The 21,788-nt window shown below is 43.7% G+C and overlaps 1 pseudogene; it reads left to right on the top strand.

The window, feature by feature from the left end:
- Positions 1–4,706: 4,706 nt before the first annotated feature.
- Positions 4,707–20,826, top strand: LOC148867448 (cullin-1-like; annotated as a pseudogene).
- Positions 20,827–21,788: the final 962 nt, after the last annotated feature.

Consider the following 21,788-nt stretch of genomic DNA (forward strand, 5'->3'; position numbering starts at 1 on the left):
GATGATAGCTACATCTTTACCAAAGATGATTTGGAAGAGGGTCACAAAATTTTGGATATCATCAAACTGTATGAACAAGCATAAGGTCAAAAGGTGAATATTGAAAAATCTGAAGTCAAATTTAGTTCAAATATCCACCAAAAAATCCAAAAGTAGGTTGCTAGAAGTCCCTGACTAAGAAGGGTGGAAAACCCTCTATATACCTTGGCTTTCACCCTTAGATAAGTAGGTCCAAAAAAGAAGGTTTTAACTTCTTGGTGAATAGGGTTGAGGACAAAACAAAAAGCTAGCAAAGCAAATTCCTCTCTCATGCGGGGAAGGAAGTCTTGATCAAAGTAGTGGTTACTACTATCCCCTCCTACTGTATGTCATGTTTTTCTATTCCAAAAACCATATGTGATAAACTAAAAAAAGACTCAGAGGCAATTCTAGTGGGGTAAAACTGAAAGAAGTAACAAAATTCATTGGGTCAACTGGAACCAGAACTGTAAAAATAAGTTGGATGGAGGTTGTCGTTTCAGGGATCCTGAGCTGTTTAACAAGGCTTTTCTAGCAAAATTAGCTTGGAGGATTGCTTCTGGGGAAGACAGTCTGTGGGCCAATGTAATTAGAGTAAAGTATGTGAAGAATAAAAACTTTCTGAGTGCAAATTTTTCTAGCAGTGGATCCTGGAGGTGGAGAAGTATCTTGGATGGGAGAGAAATTCTTAGACAAGGTGCTTGTTAGAGCATTGGTTCTGGTGAAAATGTCAAGATTTGGGATGACCCTTGGATCCGTGATTTACAAGGATACATAATTTATGGGCCTAGACCAAGGCCTCAAAACATTGTGTTTGTAAAAGATTTCATGCTCCCAAATGATAGAAAGTGGAATGAAAACCTAATAAGGAGTTGTTTCCTTCCATCAGTGGCTGAAAAAGTGCTAAGTATAAATCTCCCTTTCTTTGAGTGGCTAGATAGGCTGGTTTGGCTTCCTTCTAGAAATGGCAAGTTTAGTGTAAAATCGACATATTTTAAAGCAAAAAGCTTAAGTAACCCCCTTATTCTGGAGATAGATGGTGTAAGACAAGAAGATGAAAGGGGCCTATGGTCAACTATTTGGTCATTACAGGTAGAACCAAAGATCAAAGCATTTGTATGGAAATTTTGTCACAATGGAGTGGCAGTTGCTTAGAATCTAGTTAATAGAAATGTTTTCTTAGATCGAATCTACAAGGTTTGTGGTTATGAGAATGAAACAATCATGCATGATCTGTTTAGGTGTGACCATGCTAGAAGTGTTTGGTTTGTGAGTGGCATTGGGCTTAGAATTGATGAGCTGAACTTAAATTCTAGTTTTAAAGAGTGGCTAAAAAATTGGGTATTAATGTGTAGAAGGCCTGAACACAAAGGAAACAATTTACTTCCCTTCTCAGTAAGACTGTTGTGGGGTAAACAATGCTATTTTTGAAAATGAGGCCCCTAACCCAACTTTTGTGAATACAAAGGAAATAATATCAGCAATGAAGAATCTGAGCCAAGCAATGATAAAGCCGAGACAAAATCAACACCCTTCTAGTGCCCCATAGGTCCCCTCCCCGTTTTGGACAAAGCCGACTCATCCTTGGATGAAGATAAACGTGAACGACTCTTTTGTGGTTAGTATTGGTATTGCTAGTAATGGGTTAGTGACTCGTGATGCAGAAAGAAGATGCCAAGCCCTCTGTTTTGGTAGATGTCAGGCCAGTTCAGCTAGCCAAGCTGAAGCTCTAGCTATCCTAGAAGCACTAAAAGCCGCTACTCAAAAGAACAGAAGAAGTTTTTAATAGAAAGTGATTGTAAAGACCTTATCTATCCTAGAAGCACTAAAAGCCGCTACTCAAAAAAACTAAAGAAGTTTTTAATAGAAAGTGATTGTAAAGACCTTATTAATAGTACTTCTTGCCAAGGCTCAAATTGCTCTTTTTGGAACTTACTTTGTGATTTGGGATATTTTAAAGTTGGCAAGTTCCTTCCAATGTTTGTTTTGTTTTGTCCCCAGATCAGCAAACAAGGTAGCTCATCTAGCAACAGTTCATGGTAGGTTTGAATCCGATTTGTCAATGAACACATTTCCAAGTTGGGCGGTGGAAGCTTTAAAGGAAGATGATAGGATTTTCTCTTAATGTTTTGTGTTTTCTTTATTCTGTTTATTTTCTCTTTTTAGGGTCTGTAGTAAGTAGTTAGTTTTGTTGTTTTAGTATATTTATTTTCTTGGTTATGTTGTATTGATCATGCTTGTTCTCCTTTATCTTCGATGGAAGCTTTCTTCAGTTCACAAAAAAAAAAAAAGATCCGAGCCAAATTATTAATGAATCCCAGATGGATATGGTTAATGGGTCTAGAAGTGGATATGCCTAGGAACTAATAATTGGGGAGTCTAGGGGCCCATTTGGAGTTCTTTTTTGGGAAGATCTTCTGGTAGTTCTGACAGTTAAAAGATGCATTGAGCTTTTGCATGAAGATCTAAGTAGCCCGAAGCACATTTGGCATATGTGCGTCTTTCCGTGTGAGAATAAAACACAAAATACACGAAAAATGTTCATTTGGAGCTTCCCGAAAGCAGCCCAAAATGGGCTTTTCATGTCTTTTCGACACTTTGTCTTTTGACTGCTAGATCTTCTGCGTGCCAAACAGAAATAGACCAAAAATTGATCTTCTCAACTTGTAAACAGCCAAAAAACTGCATGGAAAGACACACCAAACAAGCTCTAGATCTTTTCTTCACATGGTGCTCCTCACACCAACCTTACAGTACGTCTCAGCTGCATATTGGAAAGATTTGTGTTGTTATTGACGGGGGAGATGTTCCCAACAGACAATGGGATGTGCTGTGAGGTCGGTGTGAAGGGAACAAATTCCGATTCATAATTGGGCTGGAATCTGGATTTAGGTACCTTTCAACTTTAGAAATTATAAAATTAATAAAACTAATATAAGAATAAAAATAATCTCAGGAGTACAAATTGTATTATTTGTATTTTCGAACTGAGCCAAAAAAAAAAAAACAGAAAGACAAGCAGAAAAATAACCATGGTCTTTAGCAAGCTTGGCGCCGAGACAGCGGGGATTTGCCTTTTGCCTTGGAGGCTTGGACAGATATCTCACCTCGGAGTGGCATGAATCTTATCTGATACCGATTGGACTGATATATCTAGGATAGGACCGGGTATACCCTCCATTAATCAGTATTCAAAATTACAATGGTACCCTTTACGTTGAAACATAGAGAGAGAGGGAAAGAGACGTAAAACAACGGATAAAGAAGTGAGTTGTTTCATACTTGGGAATTGAGTGAAACGAACGTGGACTAGCAATCCTCCTCTTTCTCCTTTTCCTGCTATTCTTTGTCTTCTCTTCCGAAGCTCTTCTACTAATGCCCTAACCTCCTCCAGTCCTCCTTCGTACTTCAATCTCTCACTCTCTCTCTCTGATAAACTGTTTCAATTTTTTTTTTCTGCTGTGCGCAGTAGGTTTTTGACATCGTTTTTTTTTTTTTGTTAATTAGTGTGAAAATAGTTGCAGAAACATAAGTTGATATATCTCTCTATTTTCTTTCACGGTAACCGATCGATGTTCTTTTTGTTGAAATAATAATATTTGGTTTCTGATTGCTCTTGTTCCTGTAATATATATTTTCTTCACGTTTCTTTTTATTTGGAGTTTGTGTTGCTTGGAACAAGTCTTAGATCGTTTGGTTGACAGAATTTGTGTGAGTTCTTGAATCTCGATACAGTAACACCAAAGAAAAAGAAAAAGAATCTTGATATAGTAATTTTCTTGTTTGTGCTTCGAAGTTGAAAACTCGTAGAAAAACTTCACAACTCTAGATTGCTTATTGTGTTCCGCAGATGAAAAGAGTTGTGAGTTTCTTCTTCTTCTTCTTCTTCTTCTTCTTCTTCTTCTTCCTGCAGTTTGTCATTTGAAAAAACCCACAGTATTTTCCACCTTTTGATTAGATAACGGTAATAGTTGTCAACCTTACTTATCTCTTTCATCTCTATCATGATTTCGAATGGAATTTTTCCTGAGTGCTGGCTAGCAGAAACTATTTAGTTTTGTTTTTTTTTTTGTATGTGTGTGTGTTACAGTTGGGGATTCGATTTGGCGTCAATAAATTAAATGGGCTGAAGGGATGAGAACCAGTTAGAGCATTCTTTGTGTTTTGTGTTTTGTGTTAGTGTTCATAATTTTTAAATAAATTACTATTTGTTGCTTTGGTGATCCCTCTGCTTGTCTCCCTTTGATCTTATAACTTGACTATGCCAATTATATGATAAAAAGATGCAGTCTGTCTAGTAGCAAACATTTTCTGTGGTATAATTTGGTTTCCCAGACAAGCACAGACAAGTTCACTCATTGAAAATTTCCCCAGCTTCATCTTGTGAATTGCCTACACAATAGACATAAGAAAGCCTCTTGGTTGAACCCTATTGTTTCAGTTCCTAGGTGTACATATATAGAAACTGCAATTAATGTCCATCCAGTATGAGATAAATTTCCATCTTCTCAAAATTTTCTTTTTATGGTTTCTTTCTTCTGGCTATTTGTAATGAAATAAAGAAATAACAGATAGCTCTGTTAATTGTATTATCCTTGTGGGTTAATTGGTTGACTTCATTGAAGATGATTCTAGTAGCTAGGATTCTATTGCAAGCACTAACCATGATTCTTGATTAGTGAGAGGAGATGGCAAAGACTGTTGATTTGGAGAATGGTTGGGAAGAGATGAAGAAATGGATGGCCAAACTTAAGGCCACTCTCGAGGGTCAATCTGATTCTCCATTCGATTTTGAAGAATCCGTAAAGCTGTACACGTATCCTTTCATGATTTGTTGTTAATTATTGTTTTCTTTCTTAATTAGGATGCTTAGTGATGATGGCCATAGAAGATTTTTATTGTGTGAAATATCCTTTACTTGTTAAACTACAGAACCATTTTTAATTTGTGTACCCGAAACCGAAAGTCCGATCATACTGAATATGCGGTAGAGCTATACAAAAGATACCGTTCAGCTATAAATGAGTACATCAATGAGATGGTGAGACAACATTTCTCTTTATTATAAACTCAATTCTTTGTAATCTTTTTCCTTGCATAGTCTGTTTTCAGAGATTCAAGAGGGCTAGGGGTGTTCATAGTTCGGTTTTTTGAAAATCGGTAACCGAAACCGAATGGAAACTGATCGGTTAACCGTTGGTTTTTTTTTATTTATAATATTTATTATAAAAAATATATAAAATTTATAATAAAACACTATAAATATATATAATATTATATTTTAAATAATAAATAATATATTATATATTATAAATATATATTTATATATAATGTATATTTATTAATTTATAATTTATAGAAAATATAATATATATATAAATATATGTATACTGGTCAATTCGATTAATTGTTGGTTTTCTATTTTGGTTAATCGAAACCAAATCGATACATTCGTTTTTTTTTTAAATGCTGAACTGGAACCAAACCAACCGATTTGGTTAACCGAATTTTCAGTCAGGTTTCAGTCAATTTGGTTTTTTGATTTTTTTTGCTCACCCCTAAAGAGGAGGAAGGCATTAGCTTTGAGGAATGTCAGCTTTGAAAATTTTGATGTCTTTCTTTTGAGATTGTTGATAAACCTGCTCCATGGGAATCTTCATAGGCTTTTTTTTTCCAGCTAGATATATAATTTTCTTTTTAAACTGTCAAGTTTTAAAAGTAATAAATGTTGAAGTGTTTTAATTAAATAGTAGCAATTAAACTTCATCTAATGAGGAGAAAAATAAAACACATAGATGAATTGATAAACAATACAAAAGGATTGAGAATTTATAATCTAAAAATTATCACCCAAGTTCCAACTCTGTTGGTCTTCTGATTTCCTAATCTAAAAAGCTTGTTTCATCATTGTCACTGAATTTCAAATTATGCCTTGCTGTGTCCTTTCTTTCCTTTGTCTTCGCATCTTAATTGGCATATTTTATCTCCTGTTTCATATGTTTTGTATGATTCTTAGTTTACACTGCTTACACCATTTTTCTGTTGAAAATTTACTTTTTTTTCAACATTTCTGTTGAATTAGATCACAAAATAGTCCATTCATGGAATTAAACTACTGAATTGCCTTTTAATTTCCTTCTTTCCTCCCATAAATAGGTGTTGCCCTCTTTAAGAAAGAAACATGGCATATTTTTTCTGAGAGAGCTTCAAAAAAGGTGGTCAAATCACAACATTATGGTCAGATGGCTCTCTAAGTTCTTCAGTTATCTTGATCGCTACTATGTTGTGAAGCAATCTCTCCCTAACCTTGATGAAGTTGGAAAAGCATGCTTCCATGATCTTGTAAGTAAATCCTGTAACTTCATATGTCTCTTTCTTGGGCACATACAACACTTACGAACAAGTCCTCTTATGCTCCTCAGAGTTATAACATGTTTCTTGTTAATTTCAGGTATACAATGAGATGAAAGATAGAGCAAAAGATGAAATAAATTTTTTAGTAGGTTCTATCTCAATTGGGGATATAACAGTTTTAAATTCAACTTTTGTATTAGCTAATTGAAACCATTTTTCTTTTCATTTCAGATTGAACAAGAGCGGGAAGGTGGGCAGATTGATTGAGATTTAGTTAGAAGTATTGTATCTATGTTTAGAGATGTAGGGGTTTCAGGGATTGAACTATATGAGAATGACTTTGAAGTATACATGCTTGAAAATACATCTGTTTACTATGCTAGAAAAGCTTTGGACCATATCTTGGTGGATTCTTGCCCAGATTATATGTTGATGGTTGGTATTTGTTCCGTCTCAATGATCTAGTGAAAAATAAAATCTGTAGGGTCAGCTGCAAAAATGTTAATAATTTCATTATGATATTTTTCAGGTGGAACAATGCTTGAAAACTGAGAAAGAGAGAGTTTCTCATTACCTATGTCCAAGCACTGAACCAAAGTTGTTAGAGGTATTTATGTAGTCTTTACTTTGATCTTTGGAAAGAGATGACATGCATGGTAACACTGTAACCTTATCCAATGTAATTTGCCAAAACAGAAAACATAACGTGAACTTTTGTTTGTACATGCAAACCAACTCCTTGAAAAGGAAAGCTCTAGATTGAGTAGACTTCTTGAAGATGGTCAGATTTGTATCAGTATATCAGTGTCATCTTGTAATTGGTGCAAATAAAAGTGAAGTCTTTCTCTTTATGTTGAAATTGATTGACCTATTTTTATTTGATATAGGCAAAAGATCTGTCAAGGATATATAAATTCTTCTCGAGAATCACCAATGGACTAGAGTCAGTATCCACAATATTTAGAGAGGTGGGTACGAGTTTCACAAATGGTGATTTGATCATTTCCCTTATTTTGAAAAACCAGGAAAATCCCTAGTGAAAAGACAAACAAACTACTAGAAAATCAATACATAAGGATGTGTTTGTCTTTAGAACATGTAGTAGCAACTTTAATGTGTCCTATGTGCTGCAGCATGTAACTTCGATTGGTCAAGCCTTGGTTAGAAATGCAGCAGATGAAGCAAGCCACAAAAAGGTAGGACAGTTACTCTCCTTTTCATAGTTTTTATTGTAAAATCATTTACTAATTTGGAAATTGGGTTATTTGAGTTTCAATTTTGTGTTGTATGAAATATAAGACATCAAGGCCATATTCTTCTATTCTTTAACTTGGTGGACATGTGATCAATCTATGTTAAATCTAATGTGGAATGCTTATATATATAATATCTGCATAGATTTTTTGTTGTAATTTGCAAAATCCATCCATAATGCATGCCAAAGTTGCTGATCTGAGCATTTTTTTCTACAGGTGGAGAGTAAAGACATTGTTGGTTTCCCAGAGCAGGTAATGATTTCAGTGAAATCTCCAATATTTCCACAAATCTCCTGATAATTCCTTAGATTTTCACTACCTAATAAATTAACTCTTCTTGAAATAAATTAGATGTTGCTGTACCAATTAAATTAAATGTAATCATCTCTCACATGGGATTGCTTTATATAACTAGATTAGATGTTGTTGTACCATGTACCAACTAAAGAAAAGAAACCTTGCAGTGGTCTCATCACCATAGTAATTTATGCTTTCCTTTATGATCCTCAGGTTTTTCTTAGGAAAGTGATTGATCTACACGACAAGTACTTATCCTATGTCAATGGCTGCTTTATGAATAATTTAATCTTTCAGAAGGTTGGTTTTCCACGCAGTTTTCCTTGGATCACATTCTTTGATCTATATTCCTTTGTTGGTTTTTATGCATCAAGTTTCAATTAGTTGAAGTTGATGCTCATTGGCTGTTTTGAATTGAAGGCACTTGATGAAGCTTTTGAGGTTTTCTGCAACAAGCAAATTGCAGGAGTCTCCAGTGCAGAAATATTTGCAACATTCTGTGACCGTATCCTCAAAAAAGATGGTGGAAGTGAGAAGCTAACAGATGAAGCCATTGAAGAGACACTTGATAAGGTCTAATTTGATTTGTAATGTATCTTCTTTCATGAAGTTAGTTTTAATTCTTCAAAACATTTTTACTCTACAGATTGTAAAATTAATTGTACATCTCCATCAGAAGGATCTTTTTGCTGAGTTCTGCAGGTAGAACTTTCTTTTGGAAATTACTCTTCCATGTTGTAATCAATCCCCATCTCATCCAGTGTTAGATGGTTCACATCTATCACAAAATCTATCTTATTGGACTCTGTTGCAGGAAAAAGCTTTCCCGTAGGCTCCTTTCTGATAGGAGTGTTAACGAGGAACATGAAATGTCTCTGTTATCTAAACTCAAGCAGCAATTTGGTGGTCAGTTCACATCAAAGATGGAGGGAATGGTTTTTTAAACTACTTTAGAGCCTACTTTTTTTTTATTCTAATTGCTTTGTCCTTTTGGCAGAAGCCAAAGTATAATGGAACCAATCATTTGAGCTTTTTTCTTGATATTCTTGATGCACAATCAGGTCGAAGATTTGATCTTAGGAAGGGAAAAGCAAGTTGAATTTGGGAATTATTTAAGGGACAACCCACATGAAAATAGAGGAACAGACATGTCAGTTACAGTCCTAACGACTAGATTCTAGCCCACATACAAATCCTCCGAACTGAATGTTCCTACAGAATTGGTAATTATGGAACATACAGTTTAATCACATTAATTTCTTGGAATGACCTATTCTTTCAGAGTGTTTGATAGTTCTCATCACTCTTCTCACCTTGCAGATTAGATGTATTGAAGTTTTTAGTAGATTCTATACTTCAAATACCAGAAACCGAAAGCTGACTTGGATGTCTCAATTTGGTTACTGATGAAGGAGGATTTGGCCCGACCTCTCTATTATGTGACACGTGGCAGAAACAACAGCTCGGCAAAAGGGGCCAAGCCTAGGCGGGAACAAGGGGACACACTTCGCCGAACTGACCCTTGTAACAGCTCAGGATACACACTTCGCCGAACTAGACGGTTAGGCAGTGACGGTTCTGTCTCAGCAGAAAGGACGATGACCGAATTGACAAGCACAAGGGTAATCATACCCGATCTAAGAAGGGCCTCGGGATGAGTACACGAAGTGACTATAAGAGCCCCCTGCCCCCCGACAACGGAGGTATGCAAACATTGCGCTATCTGGTATTACCTTGCTTTTGAAGGATTCTAACTTGAGCTTCGGAGCCTCTACACCGGGTTCTCCCCGGAGCTTTCCCATCTCCTCCGTTTCAGGTTCCCTGCTACCCCGTTCGGAAGCAAGGCAATGGACAGCTAAGACCAGCCGGATCGCACTCCATCAATTAGCGTCGTCTGTGGGAAACGCTTCAAAAAGCCTCCCTCCAAACTTCGATAACCCCTTTTTCTTCAAAAAACCCAACACTCATGGCCTCCTCTAGCAACACCGAACATGGCACGGAGACAAACGCCACCGGGGAGCAACTTCAGGTCCCCGTAGTGTGCGTTGGACAGTTCACCATCCCCTTTTGACGGATGGGATCCCCATCTTGAACGCGCCACAAGCAGTGGCACCCGTAAACCCTCCTACCACAAGCGTCCCTTTTCCTCTCCCCATTGAGACAACCTTCACTGAACCAACTGCCGTCCCCTTGGCAGCTAGCCAAAACCGATTGGAGGACCTGATGCAGTGCATGCGGGCAATGCAAGCCCAAATGCAACAGTTCCAGCAACACCAACTTCACCAGCACCAAGTGCTGCACAACATCTCCCAGGATCACTATCAACAGCAGTTCCCATAACTGCCACTGAACCAACCACTACTTCCACCTCGCCACCCCGCTCCGAGGCCGGTCAAGGCCTCCCCGCAGGATGGGTGCCCCCGCCCGGCGAAGGCCTCCTGGCCCCAGAACCACCCCAACAGCCAGGCCTTGTCCCCAGGCAGAAGAGAGAAAAATGTCATCCCCGCCTCGCAACCCGCAGGCGGGTCGAGAACCTCGCCTGCGAGGTCGGCACCCCGGTGCTCCAAGCCCGAGCTCCCGCTCACCGAAAACCGATTCAGCGCCCTGGCGGCAGGCTACTAGCACTCCGGGCCCATCGGGCTCGGTAACACGGAGGGCAGCAGAGCCAGCACAAGGCCCGCTCAACAGCAAAGGCGCCGGTGAAGTCGCCGAACTGCCACCCGCGCCTTGTCGGAATTCAAAGGCAAAGACACGAGCTCGGACGAGGTAGGGGCTGCCCCGGCTCTCTCCGTTCCTTCCCTCCTCGCATCGGAACTCCTGGCGGTCCCCTTACCCAGAGACTTCAAGCTCCCACCTCTGGACAAGTACGACGGGTCCTTCGACCCCAATGACCACGTTGACGCCTTTCAGTCGCAAATGCACCTCCCCAGGGCTAGCGAATCGTGCATGTGCGTGGCCTTTACCACCACCCTCAGGGGGGTAGCCCGCACTTGGTACAGGAACCTGGCCCCCGGGTCGATAAAGTGCTGGGCCCAGTTCGTGCAAGTCTTCACCACACACTTCGTCACCAACCGACGGTTCCCCAGAACAGAGGAAAGCATCTTCGGAGTGGTCCAAAGAGAAGGAGAATCTATTCGGGGCTACATCAAGCGGTTCAACAAAGCATGCTTGCAGATACCGTGGTTGGACCCTGCAGTGCAGCTCGCGGTGGCCAAAAGAGGGGTGACGCACAAAGAATTCAAATGGCACATGGGGGCCAACCAGCCCGCGACTGTGGCCGAATTCCTCAAACTCGCGGATAAGTTCATGAGGACAGAGGAAGAAATCAACCAACGAACCGAAGGCGGGAACGAGAAAAGAAAGAGAGAAGGCGAGCTCTCCAACCCGGCAAATAGAAAAAACCTGACCCGGGAGCCGAAGCCGAACCAGTCCTTCCGAGCCCCCCTAGCAGTTCGGACGGACTACACGCCGTTAAACACGAGGCAGACAGAGATCTTAATGACGATCAAAGACGCTCCGTACGTTAAGTGGCCACCTCGCCTAAAGGGAAATCCGAACGAGAGAAACAAGAATTTGTATTGTAGTTTCCATAGAAACCATGGTCATAGCACCGAACAGTGTAATAACCTCCGGGACGAGATAGAGGGACTCATCCGTCGCGGATACTTGAGAAACTTTGTACAGCACAGCAATAACAATAAAGCATGTCGATAAGAGGAGCACAAAAAGGATGCCCCTGAGTCTAGCAACAGACCTGCCGAACCGTTGCAGAAGCAGCCTCCGGAAGAGAGGCCAGTTCGGGGAACCATCCACGTAATAGTGGGAGGTTCGGTGGTAGCGGGGTGTACCTCGGCAGTAGCCCGGACTTCAGTTCGCGAAGCGGCCCTCAAAGAACGGAACCCCCCAAAGAGACCAAAGACCGAAGAACCAATCTTTTTCACGGAGGACGACGCGCGAGGAGTCCACTACCCACATGATGACGCGCTTGTCATTAAGCTAAGGATCAGCGACTTCGAGGTCAGGCACGTACTCGTCGATTCGGGCAGCTCAGCGGACATCCTCTTCAAATCAGCATTTGACCAGCTGCAGTTACAGAGGAGCGAGCTGAAGCCCACGAACACTCCCCTGGTAGGTTTCAGCGGAGAGGAAATCAGGCCCCTCGGAAAAGTAACTGTCCCTGTGGAAGTCGGCACATGGCCTTGTGCGGTCAGACTCAACCATGATTTCCTGGTAGTCACGACCCCCTCCCCATACAATGCCATAATAGGGCGGCCGATCACGCATATCCTACGGGCGGCGGTCTCCACCTACTATTTGGCCATGAAGTTCCCTACGGACTTCGGTATAGGGGCAGCGCGGGGCGACCAGCTCGAGTCCCGCAAGTGCTACGTTGCCGCCCTGAAGGGAAAAACCAAGGCGGCCGATGACCTCGAACTGGAGCGGCCTGCGGAGCAAGGTGAGGAGCGAGCTTCGCCCACGAAGGAAACAGTCACAATCCCAACTTTAGCTACGGACCCAACTTGCACATTAAGCATCGGAGCTTCCATCGAAGACCCCCTATGAGCCGAACTGGTGAGTTATTTACTTCAAAATTTAGATAATTTTGCCTGGTCCGCGGCCGACATGCTCGACATTAGCCCCGGACTGATAACTCACAAACTTAATACTGACCCTGTAGTCAGACCCGTTAGACAGAAGAAATGCAACTTAGCCCCAGAACGCTGGAGAACGGTCGACGAGGAGGTCGAGAAGCTCCTCGCAGCAAACTTCATAAGGGAAGTCCATTACCCGAGCTGGGTGGCCAACCCGGTGTTGGTAAGAAAGGCAAGCAGCAAGTGGCGCATGTGCGTCGACTATACCGACCTGAACCGAGCTTGCCCGAAAGATTGCTTCCCCCTCCCCAGAATTGACCGCCTAGTGGACGCGACCTCGGGAAACGAGTTGCTAAGCTTCCTGGACGCCTACTCGGGCTACAACCAAGTTAGGATGGACCCATCCGATGAGGAAAAAACCAGCTTCATAACCGAGTTCGGCCTATATTGCTACAAAGTCATGCCCTTCGGACTAAAAAATGCCAGGGCGACTTTCCAAAGACTTTTAAATAAGCTATTTTGGCCCCTGATTGGTACGAAGATAGAGTGCTATGTAGACGACATGGTCGTCAAGACACAGTTTTCACAAGAGTTAATACAAGACTTAGATTCTGTTTTCCAAATCCTGCGTCAGTTTAGCATGAAGTTGAACCCCAACAAGTGTGTCTTCGGCGTCACCTCGGGCAAGTTCCTAGGCTACATTGTCAATCGGCCCGGTATTGAGGCCAACCTGGACAAAATAAAAGCCATTCTAGATATGAAACCACCTCGGAAAGTAAAAGAGGTTCAGAGGCTAAACGGCCGCATAGCCGCTCTAAGCCGCTTCTTGTCTAAGTCAGCAGACCGCTGCCTACCCTTCTTCAAGGCAGTCAAAGGCAAAGGGTTCGAGTGGACCCAGGACTGCCAGTTCACGTTCGACAAACTAAAAGGTTACCTCGCTAGTGTGTCAACCTTAGCCCGACCCGAGGTGGGCGAGGTCTTAGAACTGTACCTCTCGGTGGGCGACGAGGCGGTCAGTTCGGTACTGATAAAGGAAACAGACCGGGTCCAACGACCCATATATTATGTTAGTAAAATTTTGCAGGGAGTAGAGGCAAGGTACCCGGAGATAGAAAAACTAGCATACGCCCTAGTAATAGCAGCTCGAAAACTCCGCCCGCACTTCCAGGCTCACACCGTCATCGTCCTAACTGACAAACCTCTTAGACAAGTTTTACTCAAACCCGAAGTCTCCGGTCGACTGACGAAATGGGCCATCGAACTCAGCGAGTACGACCTTCAGTACAAACCGAGAACTGCTATCAAGGCCCAAGCTTTGGCAGATTTTATCGCCGAGTGCACTTTCAGCCACGAAGCCCCACTGGTCGAGCCCGAGGTCCCCAGTTGCAACGAACCCGGAGCTCCTGAGCCCATAGAGTCCAAACCCCGTGAAGTAGCAGCCAGTGTGGCATCTCTCCTGGTCAGGTGAAGCGCGAACTGGATGAGGAGCCCTGGATCCTTCACGTGGATGGTTCCTCGAACCGGCAAGGCAGCGGAGCTGGAATAGTCTTGTGCGGCTCGAGCAGCGCAAAAGTAGAATACACACTCCGCTTTGAGTTCACGGCATCCAACAACGAGGCAGAGTACGAAGCACTGATCGCCGGGCTGGACCTAGCGCGAAAGGTTAAGGCAAAACACTTGGTCATCTGCAGCGATTCTCAGCTCGTGGTAAACCAAGTTATCGGCGAATACGAAGCACGCGATCTCTCCATGATCGCATATTTGGCCAAAGTAAAAGAAGCCCTGCTCAACTTTCGGTCACACATCATCAGGCAAATCCCGAGGTCAGAAAACACTGAGGCCGACGCCGTGTCCCGGTTAGCCAGCACGAGTCACAACAATATGAGAACTGTGTACATAGAGGACTTACCTCGGCCTCGTAATTTCGGGGGGACAGAGGAGGTCGCTCCCGTCTTAGAAGCAGAGTCGAGCTGGATCGATCCACTCGCGAGCTTCCTGATAGACGGAACCCTCCCTGCAGAACGCAATGCGGCCAAGAGGGTGCAGCGCCAGGCGGCCAAATACGTCGTAATAGACGAACGGTTATACCGACGGTCGTACACACTCATCTATTTGCGTTGCCTGCGACCTACCGAAGCCGAGTTCGTACTCCGCGACACTCATGAAGGCCTGTGCGGCGGACACTTGGGGGGCAGAGCACTCGCCCAAAAGGCACTTCGACAAGGATACTACTGGCCAACGATGAAGGCAGAAGCTGTCGAGCTCGTCAAAAAATGCGACAAGTGTCAGAAGCACGCTAACATCCACCATCAACCTGCCTCCGACCTCAAATACCTCGCCAGCCCGTGGCCCTTTGCACAATGGGGCATCGACCTCCTAGGGCCATTCCCACCAGCAACAGGTGGAAGAAAATTCTTAGTTGTTGCGGTAGATTATTTTACGAAGTGGATAGAAGCCGAACCTCTGGCAACTGTTACGGCTCGAAACATACAAAACTTCTTTTGGAAGAACATAGTATGTCGGTTTGGGTTACCTCGGGTTTTAATCTCCGACAACGGCAAACAGTTCGAGGATATCAAGTTCCAAGAGTGGTGCCAGAACATGGGGATTCGGCAAAATTTCACGTCAGACGCGCACCCACAGGCAAACGGTCAGACGGAAGTAATGAACAGAGCCATCCTGTGCGGACTAAAAGCACGTCTGGATGCAGCTAAGGGATTGTGGGCCGAAGAGCTACCAAGTGTCTTATGGGCTCACCGAACGACCAAAAAAGCAGCCACGGGAGAAACCCCCTTCAACCTCACCTACGGCACTGAAGCAGTGATCCCGGCGGAAATCGAAATACCAACGTTGCGATTAGAAACATACGACGATCGGACGAACGGAGACGAGTTACGCACCAACCTCGACCTACTGGATGAGGTAAGGGACCTCGCGCACATCCGAACATCGGCATACCAGCAGCAGGTAGCTCGCTACTACAATAGCAGAGTAAAGCAACGAAGCTTCCGAGTCGGCGACCTGGTCCTCCGTAAGATTATGGTGCCCGAACCCGGCATCAGCAAGCTTGGACCTAATTGGGAAGGGCCCCATAAAGTAAAAACAGCGCTCGGGGGCGCATACGAAATCGAAACCTTGGAAGGCAAACGAGTACCTCGAACTGGAACATCGTGAACTTGAGGCGATACTACCTATAAACCACCTAGCGAAGTGGACGAAATCAAGCCCTATGTGCCACAAGGCAAGCCGAGGAACTTTGGCGTAGACAACACATTATCAGCTCGGCAAAAAATCAGTTCGCGGCATAAAAGACCACGAAAATTTAAAAACCCGGCAAAGAAACAGGTCGGGGAAGATGAGCAAGGGGAAAAAGACACTCCATTACAAGAAACAGTACATTGGCAAAAAAAAAAAAAAATTACATGCCCGGAGCCACTTCTTTGCCATCGGAAGGCACTTCAACCACACTCGAAGGCCCTGCCTCTCCTTCAGAGTCCGACTCACCATCGGCAGCATTGGCCATCTCCTGAGTTATACGCGAAGTGGTTATGGCACTTACATCGAGGTCGGGGTACGTATTCCGGATCATCCACCGGCTCAACTTGAACCCCCTCCTGTAAGAGTCCACCATCAAATCGTCAAAACGTGGGGAGGCAATGTAGTCTTCAACTGCCTTCTTCTTGGCGTCTTCAATGCCTTGGGAAAAAATCTGTGTTCTCTCCCTGATGTCCTCCTGAAGATATTCGACTTGATGCTGCAAATCCAACTTCAAGTCTGCCATATGCTTGACAACTACCCCCATGGCCTCGGTGTCACGCTGAGACCTCGCCTGTCTGGCCATCACGACGCGAGCAGCCTCTTCAGCAGCATAAGCAGCCGCCTCAGCAGCCCGGGTATTTGCCTCTGCAGCACGGAAGGCTTCTTCAGCAGCATGAGCGGCAGCCTCAGCAGCTCGCGCCTGTCGCGAGCTCCTCTCCACTTGGGCCGCCAAGGCATGAATCGAAGAATTCACCTACCAAAAGAAACAAGTGAGCAAATGACAGCAGAAGCAACAGAATAAAAAAGGAAGACAGAATCTAACTTACCACCATGGCATGTGTTACGGCACGGCAACCGACCTGATTCAAGGGAAGATCGGTCCACGCCGCGACCTCCTCGGGGAAAGTAGCGTCCCTACTCTTCTGAAGAGCATAGTTCGACGTCAACACGCTCCTAAACTCCCCTTGAGCTCCCGAGCCTGAGGGCCCAGCCCGCGTATGAGCAGACCCGGAGTGAGCATGAGCACTTGAGTACATAGGATCGCCCGTATGAGTGGTTTCAGCGTAAGGCACCCCGGCAGTCTCGTGCACCAGTGGAGTCACTTCGGGCTCCCTGGGCAGATCCTCTGGCGTATGGTCTGGGGCTTGGGGCTCCTCATCCAGGGGCAGCTCGGTATGAGTTCGCTTGGCGACCCGCTTCCTCCTCTTCATACCTTGGAACAAACGCCCCCCACGAGTTCTCTCCGTGTCCATCACACCTCCAGAAACGAGTTCGACATCAGAAAAAAATGAACAAAGAAAGCAAGAAATCGCATAGCTAGAAACCTACCCGAACTAAGGCCGGCTGCAATAAGCTTGGCCTCCGTTAAGTAGTGGTGGCACTTTAAGCCTTGCCGTGCCCATTGCCGGAGACCCTTCTCCGTCTCTTTATCAAGAGTTACGCCCAAATCGGGAGCGGCCTCACCCCACCCGGTCTGAAAGGGCCATCCTTGTGCACTTCGCACGCCGAAGTAGTCCCGCTTCCAAGCCGGGACCTTATTAGGAAGATCGTGCAGAAGCTTGAAACCCTGGCGAGGAGAAAGGTAATACGCCCGTCTCCCCCCAGGAAGAGAACCCGCCTGTCACTTGAGCATCAAGATAGAGGAGAATATCTCTAAGTCTAAGGGAAAGTTCTGCTCGCAAAAAAGGGAAATTGTCCCCACCAGATTCCGAATAGAGTTCGGATGAAGCTGGCCAATGGAAAGGAAGTCTTTCCGAATAGAGTTCGACGAGAAGGGGATGGAAAGGAAGTCGCAACCCTGCAGCGAGCTGCTATCGAAAAATCACTATCTCGTCGAGACCGTGTTCCCAAGGAAAGCTACCCGAAGGAATAAAATATGTGTACCCCCCAGGAAGATTGTAAGACAGAAATATGGATTGAAGCCCCTCAGGCGTCATGGTCGAAGGGCCAAACCGGTCTAGCATTCGACCTCGGTGGGAGGTAGACGCCAAACTGCCCGAAGCGACTCGACCTACTGATTCGTAGTCCTCAAACTCCACCTCAGGATCACTGAGGCAGTCTGGGGACACGGCTCGGTTGGTGGAACCTACATCGGCCCTACTCGAAGAATCGTCTGAGCTATCAAAGCTAGACATTGGGGAAAAGACGAATTCAAGAAAGTACTCACCGGAAAGTTTGAAGAAAAACAAAAGAACCATGAAGACTGTATAACCAGCCTTGACGCGAGCTGGAAAAGACTTGGACGCGAGCTGAAAGGTTGGACGCGAACTCAGTAGACAAACCGCAGAAGTGACAAAACAACCGGGGTCCCCCACTATTTATAGCTACAGTAACCAAGAATCGACCGTGCAGACCGAAGATGATCCGACGACCCACGTTCTTATCGACCGCACAACCCTTAAGGTCGAGACGTGATTGGCGCACGTCTTTCCGAAAAAAGCGAAACGTCAGCGCACGTCTTTTTGAAACCGACGTCGCTTCGACACGCGTCTTTTCGAAACTGATGCACTGCACGTCTCCCTGACAGTCGCCCGCGCACGTACAGCAGTGGCGCGCCTTTTTGAAATGACCCGTTGTCACGTCCTAGCGGCGCGAATTGGTTTGAAATTTAAAACGCGTGGTCACAACCACCAGCGTTCTTGAGTAAGCACGTTTCCAGCCTTCTCGGAAACCGATAGAACCCTAGCAAAAGCGTCTCGTGCAGTGAAGGTTCGAAGGAAGGGACAAATCCACCAGCTACCTCGCGAAAACTCCCCGCACCATGGCAAGACCCCCGGCACAAGGAGTGGGGGGCAATTGATGGAGGAAGATTTGGCCCGACCTCTCTATTATGTGACACGTGGCAGAAACAACAGCTCGGAAAAAGGGGCCAAGCCTAGGTGGGAACAAGGGGACACACTTCACCGAACTGACCCTTGTAACAGCTCGGGATACACTTCGCCGAACTGACCCACCTTGTAACAGCTCGGGATACACTTCGCCGAACTGACCCACTTTGTAACAGCTCGGAATACACTTCGCCGAACTGACCCACCTTGTAACAGCTCGGGATACACTTCGTCGAACTTACCCACCTTGTAACAGTTCGGGATACCCCTCGCCGAACTGACCTGCCCTATAGATACCTCCGAGCTCAAGACCGCCTCGCTCAGCACCTCGCATCACCTTCTGGGCACAAAACCAAACAAGTCGTACCATGCCTGACACTAGGGAAGTCCATGCCCGAGGGCGCCATGCCTGACTGACTTGGGATCTGACGTTTGGCAGCAGCACTCTAAACGGCCAACTGCCACCGCCATCTCCAGTTAGACGGTTAGGCAGTGACGGTTCTGTCTCAGCAGAAAGGACGACGGCCGAATTGACAAGTACAAGGGTAATCATACCCGATCTGACAAGGGCCTCGGGATGAGTACACAAAGTGACTATAAGAGCCCCTTGCCCCCCGACAACGGAGGTATGCAAACATTGCGCTATCTGGTATTACCTTGCTTTTGAAGGATTCTAACTTGAGCTTCGGAGCCTCTACACCGGGTTCCCCCCGGAGCTTTCCCATCTCCTCCGTTTCAGGTTCCCTGCTACCCCGTTCGGAAGCAAGGCAGCGGACAGCTAAGACCAGTCGGATTGCGCTCCATCAGTTACTGTAACCTGATTGGGAGATTCAAACCAAAGCCTATTGAGCTGCAGCTTTCAACCCATCAGGTTTGTCTTAGGTTGAACCATATATTAGTTTATTTAATTGGGAGTATATGCAAAGATGTTCAGCTAGATTTTGCCTTTTGATTTAATACACAGGCTGCAACATTGTTGCTTTTCAACACATCAGAGAGGCTCAGTTTTTCAGAGATCATGTCACAGTTGAACCTGCCCTCTGAGGAAGTTAAGAAACTGCTACATTCACTATCATGTTCAAAGTACAAAGTTTTGATTAAAGAACCAGATAATAAGGCTATCTCTTCAAGTGATGTATTTGAATTTAAGTCTATGTTCACTGATAAGATGAGGAGAATCAAGGTATGAAACCTTTTCTTTCCCCTCCAAAAAGTAAACATTCATTTTCTGTCAATATCTGTATTTATTTTTGCAGTTTGGCAAAGCTTTGGTTCATGACTGAACTTGCCAACAAACCCAGTGCATATTTTGATCCAACTAATATACTGGACCTGGTTTCTTCCCCCAGTGATTTGGACTGATAATTTAACAACTCAAACTGAACCAACCAGGCTCAACCCATCACCACCCTTGCCTTTTTCTTTCCTTCTTGCTTTAGGCTTCCAACTTTTTAATTTTTTTATTCTTATGTCCAAACTCAAACTGGTTGGGTTCTTGGTGATAATGATCCATTTATATCAATCATACAGATTCCACTTCCTCACACAGAAGAGAAGAAAAAGGTGACTGTAGATATTGACAGGAGCAGGCCATTTGCAATTGATGCTGCAGTAGTGCGTATCATGAAGAGCAGGAAGGTCTTGGGCTACCAACAGCTTCTTATGGAGTGTGTGGAGCAGCTGAACCGTATTTTCAAGGTACTAAGTCATCAACTGCTTTCAATGTAGCTTCTCCTACCCTCTTTCTTTCTGAAATCAAGGTTTTGGCTTGAAGAATTCCAAAAACCGTTTGGAAACAAGGGTTTCAAAACCGACCCGGAACCAGAACCAATACTGTCACCGGTTCAACCATCAGGTTCAAGCGGACGGCCAATTCCAACTTAAAAAATAAAAGATAATTAAAATAAAAACCGGCAAAAAATCAGTGGGTCACTGACCAATTCAATGGTTTTTTGGCCACAGACTGGGTTTAGGGTAAGATGGAACCGATTGCTTGGACGATTTCCGGGCCAAACGGTCTGACTGGCTGTTTGAAAACACTGGTTCATTCTATCATTTCCGTTACTAATGTAATGAAACCCTGTAACTGATTTATGTTCATGGGCAACCTTTAATTTGCAGCCGGATGTCAAATTGATTAAGAAACGGATTGAAGATCTTATTCACCGAGATTACCTGGAAAGGGACGAGGATGATGTATCTATGTTTAGGTACAAGGCATGATTCGACACTTCTTTTGAACTACAACTACAAAAAGACAACTCATCTACAGGGGGTGTACTCTGAATCAGTGGCCACTGATTCATGGCGATAGAGATTATTACTATTCAGTTCTAGTTTTTTTTTTTTTTTTACTTCTCTGTTTAATCTTCAAAGTGGGGTTTACCAACTATTAGGGTGGCCGTAGAAGGATTAGGATCTAGTTATGAACTCATGTCAAATTTGAATTCTTTTTGTGCATTAATTAAATGAATTCTTTTTGTTTGATGCCTGAGGATATTTCTTTTGTTCTCTCTTTAATTTCCAATTTTCTTCTCATCATTTTTGTGATTCCATATTTCTCATTTCTCGAGGTTTGATGGGTCTGATCCAGTTAGACCCGATTATAATTGACAGGTTACTTTTAACCTGTAATCTGACAACAAATCCGTTTATTTGTCAAGGGTGAGTTTAGAAGAGTACAAATATATTTATTGTGCAAAATCTTGTTATTATATTTCTAAATCTTGTATCTGTACTGTATATATTTGTATTTACACTCTTCTCAAATTGAGCCTAAGGTTCTGTTTGGTTGTTGTGTAATTTTATTTGCATTAGCACAAATGCATTAGTGTAAATGTAAAAAATGTAAATTCTTTTTTAATTTTGTTTTGAATTTTACTTTATTCTGCTTCATGTATTAATTTACTTCATTCATATTGCAATCAAATAAAATAAGTTAAAATTTGAAACAAAAATTAGTCAGAATTTACATTCAAATCATTTGCACGGCCATGGTTTTACACCAATGCAAATTTATTTGCATTGCAACTAAACACAACCTAAGGCTCAGATTGGAAAAAGTACAGATACAAATATGTATAGTGCAAAGCTTTGTATTTTGTATGTATTTGTCTCTAAAGAGTACAAAAACATATATGTACAGTACAAATATATACCAAATACAAAGTTTTGCACTTTATATA

The sequence above is a fragment of the Nelumbo lutea genome, chromosome 3 (assembly GCF_056320005.1).
Source record: "Nelumbo lutea isolate HS-2025 chromosome 3, American lotus-T2T, whole genome shotgun sequence".
NCBI lineage: Eukaryota > Viridiplantae > Streptophyta > Magnoliopsida > Proteales > Nelumbonaceae > Nelumbo > Nelumbo lutea.